The sequence below is a fragment of the Lithobates pipiens genome, unplaced genomic scaffold (genome assembly GCF_037356315.1).
Source record: "Lithobates pipiens isolate NorthernLeopardFrog02 unplaced genomic scaffold, aLitPip1_a1.2 Scaffold_23, whole genome shotgun sequence".
Classification (NCBI taxonomy): domain Eukaryota; kingdom Metazoa; phylum Chordata; class Amphibia; order Anura; family Ranidae; genus Lithobates; species Lithobates pipiens.
Window position 1 is genome coordinate 37,613,501 of NW_027507785.1, and position 21,399 is coordinate 37,634,899.

The window sequence follows — 21,399 nt, forward strand, 5'->3', positions numbered from 1 at the left end:
CTGAATGAAATATCCCTTTTTTATTGCAAAGTTTGCTAGAAATGGTGTATAGCAGTGTACAGAAGGTTCATTTAGAATTTTTTGTGTCAACATGTGGTCACACCCCTTTAGCACCTGCTTGATTATATATGTATACAAAAAATAGAAAATAAAACACTGCGCTATCCAAACATAAAAAAGCTGCTAACACTACCAAAATGGATATTCTTAGGTAAGAAATGTACAATCTACATAAACGTGTAGCGCTTAAACGATGTGACAAAACAAATGAATAAATAGATAAAGTGACCACTGTGTACAAACACCAAGGGGTATACCAATGTTCCTTACAATAAGGATATTAGTGACATCAAACTGGTGCTAGTAAACAATTTACCTAAACAGGTGTGCTTAAAATATGTCTATATGACTCTAACCACATATAATATATTTGTACAAAAAACTGACGATGTCTATGAGGACGAAACGCGTCGGGAGGACTCTACTGCAGCCGATTTTTATTTGAAAAGCACTTGATTTACTTCTTAAATGTGAGTTTGTTACTATTTTTATTAAATTTTATTTTTAAATGATATCACACTATATGGCCCCATCTTCTTATTTCATGTGTCCAATATTTTGAAATGGACTTTTACATAATCGGAGAAAACCTATTACCATCAATTATATGGGCAGAGAGACCGGTTGATGTTTTCCTGGAGATCCAATCGGCACGAGTTTGCATTCCTGCTGGTATCACAAAAAACCTGTATGACCCTTTGAATGTATATTCTTTTGGGTCCGATACATCTGGTAAGGTGGAGTGACAATTTGACTACACACGTGGGATCTGATCATTCTCACCATACAAAGAGACTTTATATTTATATCAACAAACTGCTCAGTTGTTTGATTCTTCTTTTTTTGTACAAATATATTATATGTGGTTAATGTCATATAGACATATTTTAAGCACACCTGTTTAGGTAAATGATTTACTAGCACCAGTTTGATGTCACTAATATCCTTATTGTAAGGAACATTGGTATACCCCTTGGTGTTTGTACACAGTGGTCACTTTATCTATTTATTCATTTGTTTTGTCACATCGTTTAAGCGCAACACGTTTATGTAGATTGATTATATATGTAGAAGCTATTGGGATTTGAGCACAGGTATATCTTCTATTGCATTGCAGGTCACTTACCAGACCTGAAACTTGAAGTTCTCCTATAGCCTGTGGCTATTTGCCCCATATTGGCACTATATCTAGTGGAACATTTCAATTTTTGCAGAGTAAGGACTGGCCAAAGAGGTATTTCTTTTATGCAGTTTGCCAGCTTAAAAGAGAAGTATAGAAATAAAAAATAAAACGTACATACTCGCCTAGATGGCTGCAGAATCAATCTGCTGTCCCGACTGGCTCTAAGACCAACAACCAAGCGATCACATGTCTATTAAATGCTTGGTTCTTAGTCTTCAATAAGCAGAGAGCGGCAACTGTCAGTCACTGGAGCACCGGGCTGGGGAGCGGGTAGGAGAGGCTGGCTCAGGTTCCCAGCATGTTGCTGAGAGGCTGAGCCAGCTGACAGTCGGGCATATAAGCATATCTCAACATTTTTGTCAGGATCCCCGCAAAGCTTGCAGAACTCCTGTGATCACTCCTGTGATCCATAGGATTAAAGGGGCACTCTTACCTTTTGTTATATGAACTGTGGTGTTCCTTCTACAAACTAATGCCTCGTTTCCAGGGGCGGACTGACCATAAGGCCACTCGGGCACTGCCCGGGGGCCCCATCAAGGTTGCCAGCCTCAGTAAAACCTGTGGTTTTTTTTTTGCATGTGTCTCTGAAATGTCCCTTACGACAACCTTTTGGTCTAAAAATCCCGAGATTATAGCTGCCCCACCTCTCCAGTACCTTCTCAGCCAATAGAAACATGTCTGTGTATACTGTGTGAGATTGTGTATACTGTGTGTGTGTGTGTTTGTGTATACTGTGTGGCCCCATAATGTCTGATTGCCTGGGGGCCCCATAATCTCCTATTGCCCGGGGGCCCCATGAGTTGTAAGTCTGCCCCTGCTCGTTTTCACTGAGCAGATCGGTTCGATTTGGTTCGGTACGGTACGCTATTTTGAGTGTTTCCATTATGAAAGTGGCCCATACAACCGAACCATACCACACCATTCAGGGTCCTGCTTCAGATGTGGGACCATAGAAAATAGTACGGTACAGTTAGGACAGAGCTACTGGCGTCTCATGATACATTCCATAAGCTGTCCTATGGATCACAGGAGTTCTGCACTCCTGTGACCCAGATTCAGCAGACAGCGGGCGTATATAGTAGCCATAATTTTAAAAAATTGAAACATTAAAAATAGACATTCAATCCATTTCCTTTGATTACATCATGGTGATAATCCCATATCTTAAACAATGAGGCTTGCAGATATCACAAGTAAGTGTGGGTCCTTACCAGAACCGATGGACTCCCTAATGAATGGAGTCAACAGCGTGAGCAGAAATAACCCTCTGCGGGGATAAACGACTCCTCCGTGGATGCACACTCCACCGATATCCTCCGAGGGTAAGCCAACAGAATGTCCCCGTACTTGGACAGCACGAGTAGTTCCGAGTTCATCCGATGACTTACGAAAACAACCGATCCAGCACCCACGGTCACAGGCGGTGCAGGGAAGATAGACAGGCCGACCAGCCAATCCCTGCCAAATTCCAGTGTCTCCTCCCAATAGAACCAGGAGAACTCTCCGGTGAGGGACAGCACACAAACACTTTTCAGCCAATGGATCTTACGTCCTCCTACGGCTACTGTATACATATATTTTTTTCATTTTTGAATATTCATATACACAGAACTATCATTGGTTTCACTTTAGCATCTGATATGGTTTATGTACTCTTCACAAGATTCATGTGTGTTCACTTTTTGTTATATTTAATTTAATTGGGAGAGTTTATAACACTTATATATAGCGCAGAAATAGTTTTTATTTTATGTTCATTTTCCATAGTGATATTTGATGGTGTTTTGTTGCAGCTCTTTTTTTCTTTTTTAAAATTTTCTAGCGCGGTATTTTTCTTATTTATATATAGCAGTGTGTAGAGGCTTCATTCCATTTTTATTTTTTATTTTTTTTTAATCTGAGAAATCATAATTTTACCTGCTGTGTAGCTTAGTTTGTAGAAGGAACACCACAGTTCATATAACAAAGGGTAAGAGTGCCCCTTTAACCCATATAATTTAACGAGGCACCCCCTTTATGACAATATTTACTTTAGGTATTTGCAATTTAGCCGGTGTGATTTTATATCCTTCCAAGCCAGATCTGGATTTGATTTAATTCTGCTTGATATGAAGCCTCGGAGATGTAATTCTGCATCAAGTAGATTGATAGCATTTTTTTCAAGCTCTCCATATATCTTTTCCATCTGTATTTTACGTGCACAGGCCGTGACATGTGCTGGTCTGATCAATTATCTTTAATCATTTCCTACTTCATGCCTGGGAATGATACAAGACAGGCAAGTCTGCACTTCCGTAATGAAACGCAATACAAGGCCGTCTGTCATTTTTATTGCGTGACCTATAATATAGCATTATAAACCTGTAAAATAATGTTATGTTATCAAGAGGATAAAAAGGAAACCTCCTGTCAAAAAATAAAGACTTTTAGGATTTTCAAGCAGTTATAATGACCACTTTGCTCCGGATCAGGGAACACTTAGAGTACATTTTCACTGGGCCAATGCGGCAACCAAGGATACCAGCAACCATAAGGATTTCATGAGTTAATCAACCAGGTGCACACCATGAAGGCTTGGGTGCAGGTTGGATGCACTGAACCAATTTAACCACTTCAGCCGCCAAAGGATTTGCCCCCTTAATGACCAAGCCATTTTTTGCGATATGTCACTTTGTCGCTTTAACTGACAATTGTGCGGTCGCGCGACGCTGTACCCAAACAAAATTGACGTCCTCCCCCCCCCCCCCCCCCACAAACAGAGCTTTCTTTTAGTGGTAGTTAATTACCTCTGCGGTTTTTATTTTTTGCGCTATAAACATAAAAAGACCAACAATTTTGAAAAAAACAACATTTTTTTTACTTTCTGCTATAATGCATACCCCCCCCCCCCCCCAAAAAAAGTATTCATCAGTTTAGGCCGATATATATTCTTCTACATATTTTTGGAGAAAAAAATCGGCGTATTGATTGGTTTGTACAAACGTTATCTTGTCTACAAACTATGGGACAGATTTAGGGACTTATTTATTTATTTATTTTATTGTTTTTACTGGTAATGGCGGCGATCTGCAATTTTTAGCGGGACTGCGACACTGCAGCGGACAAATCTGAGCCCAAATGACACTATTTGGGGACCAGTGACATTATTACATTGATCAGTGCTAAAAAAAAAAAATGCACTGATCAATGTAAAAATGACACTGGCAGGGAAGGGGTTAACACTAGAGAGCGATCAAGGGGTTAAGTGTGTTCCCTAGGTGTGTTCTAACTGTAGGGGGTATGGGCTACCAGGGACATGACAGAGATCGCTGTTCCCAATCACTGGGAACAGAAGATCTCTGACATGTCATCTGGCAGAACGGGGAATCGCCTTACTTACATAGGCAATTCCCCATTTTGCCTCTGTACACTGCGATCGCGGGTCACACACCTACAGCGTTTTTTTGGGCAGGAGAGCCAACCTGCCGCTATATAATGACAGCGACTGGTTGGCAAGCTGTTAAAGTATATCTAAACCAACAAACTAGGATGAAATATTTTACAGTTTACTAGTCCTTAGATGTGGTGGCTGTATTAGTTTTCTTTTTTTCGGTCTTTGTTACCTTTATTTTCTCCTAGTACTCCTGCAAACACTGTTCCTGTGCGACTGTGCTCCCTCACTTCATTGTATCTATCGAAGGAAGGAGCCATGGTTGTCACCAAGGATGGACTTCAAGCATGTTTATCTCCATTACATATTGGGTTGATGAGATTAGTAATTTACAGAAAGAAGACAAGCTTGTCACAGGCAGAAGCAGGACTTTTTTTTTCTCAAAAAATAGGTACAGGTACCCCCTTCCAAGTCACCCCTTGTCTCTACCCTCCTCTTCCCACCTCTGAACACCATCACTTGGTTCCACCCCCTTTTCACCTCCCAGTACCGCCCCTTTTAAAGAATACAAAACCAAGTATAATTTTTGGTGCTAAGTCATTTGTCTTTAAATTTGTTAATAAAAAGCAATAAAATAGGTTCCCTGCAGCCAACAACAAAAGACTCCCCCAAGCAACAATATATCATTTCCAGCAAAAATAGACCACCTCTGCAACAACAGATCTCCCTAGAAACAATAGATCTCCCCAGCAACAATAGACCCACACCACCAACAAAAGATGTCCCAGTAGCCAGCGTCAATAGACTTTCCAGCAGCCAGCAACAGTAGACCCCTCCCTCAACAGTAGATCTCTCCCACCAACAATAGACCTCCCCAGCAGCCAGCATCAATAGACCTCCCAGCTCACCCCAGCACCCCAGGGAACTGAGTTCCCACATTCCAGCTGGAAAAAAAAAAACCTGGGAAAAAGACAAAGTTCCTTTACTGGAAGTTAAGGGACCCTCATGCCTACCACGGCTTTCTCTGCCTTTTCTTAACCTTTTTACCAAAGAAGAATCCTTGAAATAATTTCAGGTCACATATATCTACTGCAAGGCAAACAAGGCGTTAGCCTTGGATGGCATTTTTCAGGGGAGGGGCACCACCCCCAGACAGAAGGGCAGAGGCAGCTCTTTAACAACTTCCTGTCCTTTCAGTGGTTGTACCGGGGTGATGCAGCTGCAGGCATCACCCCGGTATAATTTTTTAGAGGCGGTGGTCACTCTCTTGTAATAGCGATCGGAGCAGCTTACTAGCCCATCACCTGCTATTACAAGCAGCGGGAGGGCATGTCTGAGGCTTTCTCTGGCTCTCCTATCCCACCGGGAAACCCGAGCGACCAGGCAGCATGTCCGCCGGCTGGTTGGACAGCCAAGCAAAAGCCAGAATCAGCTTTGATTGGCTGTTCGTAACAGTAAACCGGAATTAATGACATGACATCACTTCCGGTTTACTCAGAAAATATCTAAAGCATTCAAAAACACAATTCTTGGTGTTTTAAATGCAAAGGAGGTATTTATGGTGATTTTAGACCTCAGATCTCTCCATAATGAGTACCTGTTGCATGCCTATTGCTGTCACAAGGATTTCTACATTCCTTGTGATGACAGCAATAAAAGTGATAAAAATAGAATAAAGCAACAGTGTCAAAATAAAATAAATTATTAATAATAATAAAATAAATGTAAAGTGCCCTCCATCCTCCCATGCCTGCGCTATAGGCAAACGCATGTGTTGGCCACGCAAAAATGCATGCAAACAGTATCACCACGAATGTCAATAATTCTATATATGGCACTTGGGCGAATCATGTCTCAGGGTCTCATAAGGAAGCCATAGCTGGTCACTGTGAACGGCTGCATCTTTCTCACCAGACCCTGAGATAAGAACTGTATACTACGGCTGGGGTGGGACAAATTTAGATGGGGGGGGACGCCTGATTTTAGTTTTGCCTGAGGAAGCACAAAGCCAAAATACACCACTGGTCACAGGAAACCCCTGCTTGAAACTATGTATACATCTAATGGTATTAGCATGATGAGTAAATTATAGACATGAATGAATGAATGAATGAATGAATAACTTGTATAGCGCACAACGCAAACTGAATCGCCTCAAGGCGCTGTTATGAGCTTTGTCATCCAGCTTCTAGAAGAGGAAGGTCTTGAGTTTTTTCCTGAAGACCTGGTGGTTTTCTTCCAAGCAGATGTTGGTTGGTAGAGCATTCCATAGCCGTGGTCCTTGGACAGCGAATCTCCGTTCCCCTTTTGATTTGTACCGGGATTTGGGAACGAGGAGGAGGTTTTGGTTAGATGATCGAAGACTGCGGTTTGGTGTGTAGTGATTTATTTTCTCGAGTAGGTATTGAGGAGCGTCTCCATGCATGCATTTGTGGGTGAGGCAGAGGGTCTTGAATGTGATCCGATTCTTTACAGTTAGCCAATGTAGGTTCCTCAGGGAAGGGGAGATTGATTCCCAGGTTTTTTTTTCCGGTTATCAGCCTTGCTGCCGTATTTTGGATAAGTTGTAAGCGCGCAAGTTGATATTGGGGTAATCCTATGTAAAGGGAGTTTGCGTAGTCAAGTCGTGACGTAATGACTGTTCCAACTACCAATGCTTTGTCCTTCTTTGGGATGAATGGGATGAGTCTGCATAGCAGGCGGAATAGGTGGTGAGAACCACTGACTACTGCTCCTATTTGAGCATCCATTGACATTTGCAAGTCAAAAGTGACCCCGAGACTCTTGGCCTTGGTCTTTGGGGAGGTGGTCTGCCCAAAGATGGTGGGAGGTGTCCAGGGGATCTTGGTTTGGGAATTATGGTTTGCATGTAGGATAAGAAGCTCTGTTTTTGATTCGTTGAGTTAGAGGGAGTTGGTGGTCATCCAGTCTTCTATCAAAGTGAGGCAATTTTCTAGTTGCTGATGATGGTCTTTTTGTCCAGTGATACAAAAGTAAAGTTGCGTGTCATCAGCGTATGAGTGGGAGCAGAGGTCTGATAATCTTATGATTTTGAGGAGTGGGTGGATGTAAATGTTGAAGAGCACTGGCGACAAGGGCGATCCTTGAGGGACCCCGCAAGAGACTGCCTGGGTTTCAGAGGTGAATTCTCCTAGTTTCACTGTCTGTGACCGATTTCCTAGGAAGGATGCGAACCATTGAAGATCTGAGCCTGTGACTCCTGCTACTTCTGTGAGGCGGATGAGTAGAGTATTGTGGTCCACTGTATCAAACACTGCACTGAGGTCCAACAGTACCAGGAGACATGATTCTCCGTCATCTGCTGCTTCAAGGTCATCGTCCCATATCTTGCAGAGTGCTGTTTCTGTTCCATTGCCCGGGCGGAAGCCTGATTGCAGCTGGTCCAGGAGTTTGTGTGTATCCAGGTGGTGTTGTATCTGCTGTACTACTGCTTTCTCCATGATCTTGGAGGTGGTGTTGAGGCTTGTTATCGGCCTACGGTTGTTTGGGTCCAGAGGGTCGAGGTTAGGTTTCTTTAGCAGGGGTTTGACGATGCCTTGTTTGAGGGTGACCGGAACAATTCCTTCTTTAAACGACTGATTTATGAGGTGTGTTATAGTGGGAGCCACGATGTCGAAACATTCTTTCAGGAGTTTTGTGGGGATGATGTTAATTGGTGATATACTGTCTTGAAGGTTTTTGATGATGTTTTTAGTGGTGACCGCGGTAATTGGGGTCAGAGAAAACTTCGGCGGTTGTGGGATGTTGGAGTGGATGTCTTCTTTTTACCCAAAGAATTAAAGAGGAAGTAAACCCTGATGGGTTTACTTCGTCTTTGTTTCCCTGCAAAGATAAAGCATAATGGACTATTATGTATCACATAGTAGCCCATTATGTGTCACTTACCTGACACAGGAGCCAGCGATGTCACCGATGTCCCCTGTAGCAAGAAGCATCCATCTCCCTTCTAGGTATCGTTGCTCCAGCGCTGTGAGTGGCTGGAGCAGAGATTACGTCACTCCGGCACATGCGCGTGGGAGCCGTAAGTGACAGCATGTTTGCCTTCACTTGCGGTGCGCCCAGTGCGCCTGCGCCGTTGTCTACGGCGCGCATTTTTGGAAAATATCTCCTTAAGCGTGTAGGTTAAGGAGATATTTCTTGGACCTACAGGTAAGCCTTAATCTAGGCTTACCTATATGTCAAAGTGGTTTGTAAGGGTTTACAACCACTTTAAGAATGTGGCACTCTTGACATCTAGTGACAATAGGTTTTTCTTTTTTTAAATCCCATGCATGATTAAATTATATTCAGTCTTCATCATAAAATAAAAGAATAATAATGGGCAGAAATCAAATACAGACAGTTAAAATTGCAATGTGCCTTTATATTGGTAGTCGGACGAGAAACACTATAATGTTGGCTCTGCCAAGTGACAATGGTGGGGAACTATGCAAGCACTGTTGGGTGGGAGATCAACTCACTGCTGCTCAAAGAACTGTAATGCCGCGTACACACGATCCGACATTACGACAACAAAATCCTGCATATATTTCCGACGGATGTTGGCTCAAACTTGTGTTGCATACAGGCGGTCGCACAAATGTTGATGGAAATTCTGATTGCCAAGAACACGCTGACGTACAACACGTACGATGGCACTATAAAAGGGAAGTTCAATAACAAGTGTGCCGCCCTTTGGGCTCCTTCTGCTAATCTCGTATTTATCTCATGTTAGTAGAATTTTGGTGAGAGACTATTCACGCTTTTCAGTTTGTTACTGCTCTTCAGTTTGTGCTTGTGGGTTCGTATCTGGTTTTCAGTGGGTGCTGTTTCTAGTACGTATTTGATTTTCAGTGCGTTTTTATCTGCTCGTTTCTGATTTTCAGGTCGCTCTTCTCAGTAGATCACTATAAACAAAAATTATAAACATTATTCTGGAGATCTGGTGAAAAAATAAAAAAGATTATGGAGATCACGAGAAATAATAAAGAAATCAGTTCGTCAGAACTCTGTGTGAACATCAGCAGCAAAACAACTTCTTTATTCTAGCATTATAAATAAGAAGAGAATGCATTGCATTCAAAGATTAAAACATGTGCATTGTGGCGAATGTGCTATCTCCATTATGAACGCTAGTTTTACCAGACCAAGCAATTCCGTCTCTGTCAGAAACCATGAAACAGACTGAGACAGAAGTACAATCAAATCACACTTGTTTATTAAAAAATAAAAAGGTAAATAGAAAAAAGCGTAGTCAAGCATAGCCAGAGTCCAGTAGCCAGATCGGGTAGTCAGCCAGTCCAAAGTTCATTACCCAGATCGGGTAATCAGCCAGGCCAGAAGTCAGGGATCCAAGGAGAGCAACTGCAAGCAGGATAAGGAGCCAGAAGGGATGTCAGCAAGGCAGTCTTGAAACAAACAGCAGGAGATGGTTCCTTGTGATGTGACCCACGCGAAGGCAAAGGAAAAAGTGAGCTGGAAGGCTTTAAATAGGCAGGTCAGATGAGCATCATCGGGAACAGCTGGTAACTGTGAAAAGAGAAGAGAGCTGGCAATTAGCCGACAGCTGAGTGGCCAGCCCAGAGGAGGAAGGGCTAAGCCAGCCCTGACATTCTCGTATTTGATTCAGAGTATGCGTGGAATTTTGTGCGTCAGAATTGTCTACACACGCTCGGAACTTACAACAAAGGATTTTGTTGTCGGAAAATTTGAGGACCAGCTCTCAAATTTTTGTTGTCGGAATTTCCAACAACAAGCTCACATCGAACATTTGTTGTCAGAAATTCCGACCGTGTGTACGCGGCATAAGGCTCCACAGAATCCTACTTGAGAATGCCTGGCTGGCACTCTGATGCTGGTGGCTGCCAATGCCCATCGGTTTTACAAGGGCAGGAATTAGATCCACTTCTAAACTGGTCTCAGCCTTGATGGGTAACAATTGTCCTGCTAAGTTTACATGTTTGACTGAAGTGTGCCTTTACCAATTATCTATCCCAAAGAGTAAGACGCTATGGGGGTGAGTTACTAAAACTGGAGCCCTCAGAATCTGGTGCAGCTGTGCATGGTAGCCAATCAGCTTGGTAAATTAAGCTTTGACAAACACATCTGAAGACTTTCTCTGCAGAGTTTCACCAGATTTAGCACTCTCCAGTTTTAATAATTCCCCCACCCTCCATGTTAGTAGACTGAATTTACCTTTTTACAGGGACGCAATGTTGCCCACGGTGCCCGAAACTTCACTGAAATGTTCTGATGCAAAGAAATGGTTGCCCTAAGTCTGCTGGGAAACTGACTTTTTTTTAGATTCCTGGGTCCCCCACAGCTCTCACTGATTATTCCACCTGAACTCTTTGTCACTGTAGCACTCAATAAGCATGTGAAGATGGGAGGGAAAAAATACTGAGAGCTGCAGGGGACCTAGGAGACTAATGCTAGCTATACACCAGTCAAAAAATCGGACAAACGCGTTTACGAAAATTGAACACTTGGTCACGAGAGCAAACTATATTGCCATCATGTAATGACCGAATTTCAAACGATAAATTGTCCATAAGTATGGACATAAATTAATCTGTTTCTCATTTGTAAGCACAGTTTTTGTTCAGTCATTTAGTCTTGGGTTGTTCTTTGGTGGTAGGTTATGGTAGTAGCAAGAAATATACAGCTACATAAAAAAAAAAAAAAAATATATATATATATATATATATATATATATATATATATAAAAGCAGAAAAGGGATTGCTGCACAAACAAATGTAAATTTATTGATAAAAATTTACATCATATCAGCTATAATTCAGGTATTCAGGTATGGACCACAATTTAACAATGCAACACAGAAAATGACATGTATCTACAGGTGCTCAACTTCAATCACGAAATCCTCTGCAAAGGCCGTATCTCCCAAATATATGAAAATATGAAGAATTATAAATTGCATGTAGTGGTTACCACTGATATACTTGAGCATAGGTCCTAACAATGGGTTTCACAAAAAGTCTCTCAACGCGTTTTGCAGGAGTTATAACCTGCTTACTCAGGAGACCAATAGGGAAGATATGGTAAGCAGAGCAGACCTATTAAGTGAGGAAACAAGCAATCAATAACTGTATACAAAAATACATACAGATGATCAAATAGGCATAAATGTAATGATCATCTAATAAAAACATGTATGACAATGGCAGTGTGTCGCATGGATAATACCCACCTGACCTCAGTATGGACACCACTACAGGATGAGGATCATGGAACTAGGTTCCCCCCATGTGTGAGCACAGGGACCATTTTAAGGAGGATGGGGAGGAATCAAAAAAAGATCATGGTAGGTTAACAAATATAGTACTGTCATTTTTTAAAAGAATAACCTTGGAAGTGTTGGTTTCCCAGTGGACTTTGAGGGACCATTTCTCTACATTGGAGCTGGGTTCAACAGTATGGGCAGAAGGAGACTTAAGTATTAGGTTTCTTCAGGTACATACCAGAATGATTAAGCACAACTGCACTGTGTGAAACTCGTCTACAAGACTTGTGTGTTGGTGTCCTTTTGATGTCACCTTGGTGATCAATAAAAAACTTTTTGGATTTCAATCGATGTGCAGCCATTTCTTCCTTTACTCATATACCCACGGAGGCGGGCCAAGGCTAGCACTTGATTGGATATTCCCACCTGGAGTGGTGAGTCCTTCATTCCTACCCTGCTGAAACATAGTCATCACATGGCAGAGCCTCTTTAAAGCAGATCATTCATGCAAAAGAAAGGTCCACTTCCGTGCCAGTCCCCCATTGCCCAAACATATAAGCTCTAAATAAAACTTTCACAATAAATAAGATTAAAAACTGCACACCTTGACCCTGGCTTTTAGGAGTTTCAGGTGGTGTCATCACCCCTCAGAATGCACTCCTGCAATTGGCCCAGTCCCCACCTATCACAAGAGGCATGATCACTTTCCCAAGCCTCTTGAAAGCTGGTGTAGCGGCCATAACCCATTGCAGGGCGGCCTTGACTGAATGGGCTTACTGGTTAACTTCTCCTGGCCTGCTCCTCCGCGTCTAGGGGTTCCCAGGGTTGATACCCAACGACTTCTACACTGACACAGATGAAGTCCTTTTTTAAAAGGTTTATTTTGCAGTAGAACTTTCACAGACACAGTCTCTTTAGGGAACAGAGGGCACGGGTGAAGAACTCAGGTACCTTGAGCTGCAGGTTTAACACATTCTCTATTTCCACCCAGAGAGTTGCCACGCGCAGCTGGGCATTTCAAAGCTGAACAGATCTCTAGCCAGAGATCATGGAAGTCAGCGTATTGACTCAAAACTTGAACAATCAACTGGGAGTATACAGGAACCTTTTTCCAACCGTACCTGGAACGTTTCCCACTTCCTTTGAGGTACTGGAAAAGTGTGAACTCGTCAGTGTCCTTCCCAACTCAGTAACCAGGCACTTCTCAGGATGCCACTTGCTGGCCATCCTCCGAAGAGTCCTCCCCCGGTCACTTCCACGAGCTGTGGTGTCCCTCCAAGCCGAGAGCACACCCGGACACTTTGAATCCTCCTTCAGTTACAGTGCCTCGGACCAGCCGGTTCTGAGACTCGGGAACGGATGGATCCCCGCCCCAGACCAGACGGGTCTACCAGGGGCCACTGACAGGAACATGTTGCGGGATGTCGGACCCCTCACGGGGCTACCTCGGTCCTGGAACCAGAACAGACCACATGGGTCTCACAAACAACTCTGGAACCCCGAACACACAACCCACACCCGCCTAAGTACCCCCTCCCAGACACCTCAGAGGGCTCCGGCACTCCCACTGATTGTCTCCGAGAGGGCCGATACCAAAACATCCAACCAGACTTGGTTCTAGCCCGCCATGTGCACCTCACCGCTCACATGACCAGGCAGAACTTCTAAACACAGCCTCACCAGACTGGTGTTAGGCCTACCTATAATAATTAACCCTCAGAACCTTTATCGCCCTGAAGTCAAAAACTAAATTTACAATGCGTGTGACATTTGATCCCAAATGTCATCCACTACACTGGGATCAAGGTATTTATTTTTTTATTTTTTTTTAAGTTAAATCTTTATTTTTAAAGTGTTTTTTGCTGTTATTTTTGTTTGGACGGTGGAGGGCTGGCAGAGAAGTGGACTTTTCATTTACGAAGGAAGGTCTGCTTTAAGTATACATCATTCCAAGACTATTTCATTTTGAAAGTCTAACTTAGTTTTGCACTGACAGCATGAGAGAAAAGGAATACAGTATGATGAATACATTACAAAAATAATATTGCAGTAAAAATAAACATAGAACAATAATGAGGCCGGTCAGTGAGCACAGCTGATTAACAGATGAGAACGGGCCATGGTGGAAATATTTTATCTCTACGGGACAGAATAAAGCACTGAACTACAGCAGAGATCAGAAACATCACACAATTCCAAATCTCTGATAAAAAAAAGAGTGAACTAAAAATGAAACAATGACTACTTTCCAAAATACTTCCAGGAATGTCAATGGAAAACATAACTAAACCCAAAATGCATGCTGACTTAACAGGCAACTCCACCCTTCTGCAAAATGTTTCGGGAAAATCTGTCTGCTTAAATAAAATGCGAAATGACAGGGTTGTGGGGTATATTTCACGAATAGTATCAACCTGTCTTCTTTCATTATCTTTGTACAGATCGTTCATTTTTACATTGCGTCCAGTTAGAAGTCCTATCCTGTGGAGTGTCTACAGACATCTACTAGGCTTAGTGGTCAACATAATGTTGGTGTAAACTGGAGACCAACAATCCTGAGGGTTTCCCAGTGGGAACATTGGATGATTTACAGTATATGTAAAACCAACTGCTGTACATAATCATGCTGTATTAAAGAAATATTTTCTTTAGTAGAGTGATTAGGTGAAGTGATTTCAGCAAAATTGGTTTTGCTGTTGGCGAAATTCCACCAACATGGAAGCTCTCAGTTTTCACTCTTTGAGCTGCTTAGGTGAAACTTTCCTAAAAACATAGTCTACTTGTTTTTTTGTTTAGTTGGTATGTTTTAGGTGTATTTTGTTTCTTCAGTTCTTTGTATTTTTTTATTTTTTTATTTACTTAACCATTATTTGTGTACTGTGACTTAATAGCTTTATTTTACTTTTTTTTGCTGCCCATATTTTCCTTTATGTAAAAAGCAATAAAATAATGAAGCTTATAAGGGGCTTTTTTTGTGATAAGAACAGGTCCAGGATAGTTACTAGTTGATAATCTTCATGGGTCATTTAAAGCCCATTGCACCCTTAAAAGCCAGAAAACTCTATTCATTTTACAGTACCTACCCCATTGAGTCCAAAGCAAAATGGTGAATGTTCACTGAAATCTATTTTGTTTGTCTGCAATTTAGTTAAAATTAACTCATTCCTATTTTTATTTATTTATTTTTAACATTTTACATTTTTAACATTTCAACATATTCTAATCATAAGTATAGCTTACATTAACTTAAAGTGGTTTGTACGCCCTGTACAACCACTTCTCCCTACAGGTAAGCCTATATTAAGGCTTACTTGTAGGTACATGAAATATCTCCTAAACCTCCACGATTTAGGAGATATTAACTAAAAAGCTGAGCACTGATGACTACGGCCCATGAGCACTTTATAAAGGGCACATTGTGCCATTTCTAATAGGGGTGATGCCGTGACTGGTGTGGGACTGATGTCACGTGACTCTGGACAGTCACAGAGCCGGAGTTTGCGGCCCCAGGAGGAAGAGGGGTGAAGATGGACGCTCCCTGATAGTGGGACAACAATGACATTGCGGGCTTTGGTTTCATGTAAGTGACACATAATATAGTAGCCTATTATGCTTTACCTTTTAAGGGAAATAAAGAGGAAGTAAAGCCCACCAGGGTTTACTTCCTCTTTAAGTGGTGGACATATAAGAGAGTTGTATAAACTTATCTTTTTGTTTATCTGTGAGTGTAATTTGTAAATCTGTTTCCCAGCAACCTATATAATCTGGGTAACCTGAATTTTGAAGGGTCATCTGAGCTTTATAAAAAAGTGAGATACAATGTTTTGGTGGGTCCTTATATTGCATAATTGTTTCAATAAAGTTTAATTCTTCTAACGAACGAATAGGTTGTGGGAGACTTGGGAATAAATTGGGGCAACTGTGCATATCTCCACTGATCCATAAATGTTGGCTGATCCACTCCGCATATAGACTTTAATGGTTTAATCTTTGAATCCCTTAATACTTAATGTATTAATTGTATAGACTCTGGGAACCATGATTTAAAACCTTTATCTAAAACTCCTGGCATATAAAGTATTTGTGTCTCAACAAGGGCATTATTGGGGAGTTGTAATCCCAACAATATCGGGTGTGTAAAGACTCCCATGGTGCCAAAGTAGATCTAGTCAGTGGAGATATTGTAGATGCAAACCCTCTCAATGGTCAAGGTATCCACGGTACTACCAATAAATCAGTATCTGCCAATGCTGTTTTAAGTTTAACCCAGAGTCTAGTCCTTCTAGCATATTTCCAATCTGCCATGTGTGTCAATACGATCGATTGGTAGTATAGTCCCCCCAGTTTTTTAGAACGGTATAGGGCAGCGATGGCGAACCTTGGCACCCCAGATGTTTTGGAACTACATTTCCCATGATGCTCACCTACACTGCAGAGTGCATGAGCATCATGGGAAATGTAGTTCCAAAATATCTTGGGTGCCAAGGTTCGCCATCACTGGTATAGGGTATCTTGAGATATTCTGGTACAATGTCCCCTCAAGATATAATGTGCAATAGTAGACTGTAGCATCAAGAAAAATCCTATAGTGGCACCCAAAGGTAACATTTGAAAGACATATAGGACTCGGGGGAAGGACATTCATCTTTATAACATTAATCTTACCTAGCCATAAATGATGAAGGAGGGACCATTTACGTAAGTCTAATTTGATTTTATTAAGCAAATTAAGATAGTTAGGTTGAAATGAGTTAGTAAGACTAGATGTAAGGTAAATGCCTAAATACTTTAAGGTAGATGGTTGCCAGGTAAAGGGAAATAACGTTTTTAAAGTTTTGGCTTGGTGCATAGGTATTAATATATTTAGTATTTGAGATTTACTCATGTTAATCTTTATTAACATAGATATAGTTTGAAATTCCCACATAACTCAAGTAAATTTGGTAATGTAATTCTTGGTTGTTGAACATAAAGTGGCACATAATCTGCATATGCAGCTAACTTATGTTCCTTTCCCTTCTCTTTTACGCGGTGTATGTTTGAAATCATTCTAAAAATTGAAAGAAAAAGTTCTAAATAAATGGAGAATAAAATAGGTGATAGTCAACAACCCTATCATGTGCCATATTAAAGAATAAATGTATCACTTGGGAAACCATTAACCCTTATTCCAGCAGTTGGTTGTACGTATAAAGATGCAATTGGATGAGACATTTCTTGGGTCTATACCCAAAAACTTCAAAGTCATCATCAAATATTCCCAGTCCATCCGATCAAACGCCTTTTCGGCGTTGGTTGAAATTAATAGGGTGGGCTGGGTGCTACTCCTAACATAGGAGATTATGGACAGAGTTTGTAAGGAATTGTCTCTGGCTTCACGACCGGGGACGAAACCTGTCTGGTCTAATCCTATCCAGTGTGGGATCAGGGGGAGTAATCTAGTAGCTAACACCTTTGCATATAGTTTTATATCCATGTTAAGTAATGATATTGGGTGATAATTTCCGCAAGTGGATAGATGTTTTTCTTCACACAATGGAATTGGCATAGGAAGCCAGATTTGGAACAAGGATCTCCTTAAATTTCTTATAATAAGGGATTGTGTACCGCAGCCCTCAAAAATTCCACTCGCATGCTCGCATTTTGCAAGTGGATTTTGAGGGCTAGCGAAAAGGGCTGCCGATCACAGAGGGGAAGAGAAGAGAGCCGCCACTGGATGATCAGAGCAGGGAATGTCACAGCTTTCATTTCAATAGCTGTGTGTTCCCTCGCCATGCGCCGTCACATAAGCCCCTGCTTTTTCTCCGGGACCTTGATAGACAGATCACCCGTCCAATCCTAGGATGGATGACATGTATCAAAGTTCCCTGGACAAGGGGAGGGGCTTATGTGACGGCACGCAGCGGGGGAACAAACAGCTATTGAAATGAAAGCTGTGATGTTCCCTGCTCTGATCATCCAGTGGCGGCTCTCATCTCTTCCCCTCCAGAGGTAGGCTGCACGTGGTGGGCACAGGCTGCAGATGTGCACATGGGACACAGGCTGCACAAGGGACACAGGCTGCACATGTGCACATGGGACACAGGCTGCACAAGGGATACAGGCTGCGCATGTGCACATGGGACACAGGCTTCACATGGGACACAGGCTGCACATGGGACACAGGCTGCATGGTAGGCACTGGCTGCATTAGGCACAGGCTGCATGGTGGGCACAGGCTGCATTGGCAGGGAACAGGCAAGCTGCAATGATGGGCATGGATAAAGTTGTTAATATTTTTATAACTTAATTGCATAAAACATTAAAGTGTCATTTCATGAGATCATTTATGAGGACGGGTTTAGGGGCGGGGCAGGGTAGGGGTTGGGCAGGGCAACTGGTGGGGAATAACCCTTGAGGCCTGGCTAGTAGCTCAGGAATTGAAATTTTGAGCCCTGGTGTACCCATCTGTGCCTGGGGATTTACCCGTTTGTGTTGACTTTAAAGCTGCATAGAACTCTTCTTCTATAAATTCAGATTCCAGCTTTTCAAGGAACTTGTTAGTGAGTTTAGGTAGCTGTGCTTGTTGCAGATAATGTAAAATGATTCTATGTCTTTCCTTTATAGATTCTGGATTTAATTTAAGGAGAACCTCTACCGCAACTAATTACTTAAACTGATTGTGGACCACATCCATGATACATAGAGTCAAAACATGAATTCCTCAGATTGGGACTTTAAATCGGGCCACAAACAGTTTGATCGTAAAATAATATAAAAAATGTATTGCACATTGATAACATATAACAACACAAACATGGGGATATACGCAAACAAACACAAACATTGGGAGCAGAAATGGAAACCAGTTGCAAGGAAAAGCCCAGAGCTTTGTCAGACAAACAGAACGACCAACGCGTTTTCGAAAAACAAATGTAGATTTTCTTCAGGGACAGAGTGCTTGCGGGTTCCAGATCTGTAGCTTATATAACACATGTTGATGCTCCACCCATAAAGACAAAGAACATAACTCAAAAATGAAAAGAAAGCTATGTCCGTCAAAGCAGCAAACAAGCAACAGAAAACGGGAATGACATCAGCCAGGGGTCCGTATAATGTGGAGGAGAGGTAGAATACTACTTTCCCCTTGATGCAGGTCCGGTTGATAGATAGTATATATCAAAAATTATTAAACCATCCAGAACATCAAGGGTTAAAGATGGTGGTATCCATCAACCAGATATCTGGATGTGCCTTATGGATCTTAAAGTTAGAGTCAAAATGATGTGACTGGAGATAGGACTGGTGGTGTCTGGCAGGGTAGAGCAGAGGAATACATTTTGAATATTTTTTTACCATCAAACTGTTTGTGGCCCGATTTTAAAGTCCCAATCTAAGGAATTCATGTTTTGACTCTGGATTTAATTTATCTCTTACATTGTACAAGTCTTCATGGAAGTCACGAAAAGTCTGTGCGATAGCGGAGGCAGTATGCACAAACTCTTTCTTCCTGTAACGAGCGAGCCAACATTTTACCTGGTTTGTCTTCCCATTCATACCTTCTATCTGACACAAACTGGGAGTGCCTTTTAAAATCCATTTCAAGTAATAGTTTTAGCTCCTCACGTTTCCGTGTAATATTTACCAGGGCAGCTCGCTGAAGTGAAAGTTTATGTATCCTTTCTAAACCAGCCACCTGTCGCAGCAGATCTGTCATTCTTTGTTGTTCTTTTTTTCTTCCTAGCACCCGATTCAATTAGTTTCCCCCTCATATACGCCTTATGGGCTTCCCACAGGGTCAGCTCAGACATTTCCAATGATTTATTCTCTACAAAATAGAAAACCAAAGCAGTTGAGAAGTCCGTATAAGTCGATGTCTTGGAAAAGAGAAAATCATTCATTTTCCAGCCAAATTGTTGTTTTGGCTGGCCAGAAAATGTCAATGTGATAGACACAGGGGCCTGATCCCAAATGGTACTAGTCCCTATAATTGCTGACATTACCAATGGGAGATGAAAGTGGTCTATAAAGACATAGACATAAGAATCATGGGTTTTAGAATAATAAGAATAATCGCATTCCTTAGGGTTTAGGATTCTCCAGACAGCAACTAGTTGAAATTCATATAGATTGTTCTTTACATGAGGAGTTTCTACAGGAGATATTCATGGGCGTAGCATAAGGGGTTGCAGGGGTCACAATCGCAGCCCTGTGCCTAGCTCTAGGGGGCCCCTGCAGCCTCCCTGTCATATTATCATATCATCCACAAAATCCAGCTCCGACCTGCCCTAGGGCCCCACACCATGCTCCAGTACTGGGCTTCTACTTTGCCTTCCACATTCCACATCCCTCTGTTCCCATTGGCTGGGGAGAAGCTGTGAGCCATTTCCTGAATGGAGAGGAGCACAAGGTGAGAACAGCCCAGGATGGGGAAGTGTCTGTGCTGTGTGCTGGCAACATGGAATGGTAACCAAGCTCAGCGAGGCAAGAGGAGGAGAGTGCCGTGATGTAGCCACGATGAAACCTTCAGAAATTGCTGAAACAAATCCCTTAACACGTCCTCGGGGAGCCCCTGAAGGTCTGCAGGCTCCAGATTTTGTGTCACATGGCTTTGCCCTCCCAGATCTAAGTTGTCCCCCCCAAAGCCCCCTGACCTCCCCCTCCACCCTGCATGATATGCCTGGCTGCTGAGCTTCTTTCCCATTACAGCACTCTATACTGTTCCTCCTCCGCAGGGCTGAAATCACATTCCTTTACAACACAGCCACTTAGCCATGATCTGCAGAGGTTGTATCTGCCTACTGCAACTACACTGTCATTCCGACCAAAGAATTTCACAGGTCAGAAGGGGAACATAAAATCCAGATACACCCTGTGAAGACTCACAGACTGTGTGTAAAGGAATGTGATTTCAGCCCTGTGTAGTGTGGGGGGGAGCTGTATACAGTGCTGGGATGGGAAAGAAGCTCTGCCAAGTGACCTGCCAGAGGTTCCTGTCCTCTGATTCTCCAGCGGTGATCCCTGTCCTCTGATTCTCCAGCGGTAATCCCTGTCCTCTGATTCTCCAGCGGTGATCCCTGTCCTCTGATTCTCCAGCGGTGATCCCTGTCCTCTGATTCTCCAGTGTTGATACCTGTGCTCTTATATAAAGAGGAACTCTGGGAACTCAAAACTCTTAAGCCACTTTGAGTATCTTGGCGTGCGGTGGATGTATCTGCATGCACGTTGGAAGTAGTGGGGGGGGGGGGGGGGACCCAGGTCAACTTTTGCATCGGGGCCCACAAGCTTCAAGCTTTACCTCTGGAGATATTATAACATCCTCTGGATGTATCCATCAAAGGATCCAAAGACATGTTAATGTCTCCTGCTAATATAATAGAGCCTTTGGCAAAATCTTCCAATTTAAACAATATACGAATAAAAAAGGTTGATTGTTTAATGTTCGGGCAATAAATATTCACTAGAGTATATTGCATACCACCCATCATTCCCCTAAAGAAATAAGAATCTGCCATGGTCATCTATCATCAATTGATCCAATATAAAGGAAGTGAAAACCAATG